At 41.7% G+C, this 856-nt stretch overlaps 1 protein-coding gene across 1 annotated transcript in view; it reads right to left on the bottom strand.

Annotated features, from left to right (window-relative positions):
- Positions 1-276: 276 nt before the first annotated feature.
- LOC137658680 (major facilitator superfamily domain-containing protein 6-like) overlaps positions 277-856 on the bottom strand; it is a 108,791-nt gene continuing 108,211 nt past the window's right edge. The window contains exon 9 of the mRNA XM_068393655.1: positions 277-856. This exon is cut by the window's right edge and continues 1,900 nt beyond it. The gene's annotated coding sequence lies outside the window, so the exon portion shown is untranslated.

Raw genomic sequence — 856 nt, 5'->3', positions numbered from 1 at the left:
ACTTTGCACTTTTGACTGGCTCACCCCAAGAATCCTCGTTTGTGGTAGTAGGGTTTCCCAGGTTCCACTCCTTCACTCTCTCCAGCCGGCAGGACTCCTCTGTGAGTCGAGGTTTGGGAAAGGGGGGGGGGGGGCTGAGCCAGAGGTGCACAGATTAACTGACAAGCAGGTCAGTCGGTCGCGGCAGCTTCCGAATGAATGAGCTGAGGGTAAAGTTGAGAGGGATCACCTCACTTCACCTTTCCAGACTGGTGAGAGTCATCATGTGCAAGATGAGGTGCCATATCGGGACTTTAAGACAGGACAATATACTGTTGCAAGGAGTGCATAGGAGGCAGGATTTTGTACAAAATACTTTAGAGAAATCTTGCTGTTCTAAGGGAGTTGATTTATACAATAATCCTATCTATTCTGGCTTGCTGAAAATTAATAGTTAAAATGAGAATTAGCAATGGGCTGGTGCGATGGGCATACATCTTAAAATTAACAAACCTTAATTGGTATTGAAAAATAAAAGATGCATTCAATTCAGCAGCATTGGAATTAATTCAAAATTAGTTTAATATTTATCTCGACCCAAGTAGTTTTAGGAAAGAACCAACATACGCCGGGATAATGCCTTTGCTGTGCGTATCTACGCTGTGACGTCACGAGCATGGCGTACGCTATTGTCAACAAGTTTATTTGATTTAGAATAGTTTTCCCAATGTTTTGGTAAAGAAAACTTGATGTAGGAGAGAACGTTTAAGGGGTAGCTACAGTAATATTAAGAAAGAGCTAAAAATATGAATGAAAGAAGAAGAATGAAGAAAAATTCTTCACAGATGAGATCATAGAGAGGGGTAGATGGCGATGA

Source organism: Palaemon carinicauda, chromosome 19 (assembly GCF_036898095.1).
Source record: "Palaemon carinicauda isolate YSFRI2023 chromosome 19, ASM3689809v2, whole genome shotgun sequence".
Classification (NCBI taxonomy): Eukaryota; Metazoa; Arthropoda; class Malacostraca; order Decapoda; family Palaemonidae; genus Palaemon; species Palaemon carinicauda.
Note: the sequence above shows the minus strand (reverse complement) of the source record. Positions and strands in the feature narration are given on the sequence as shown.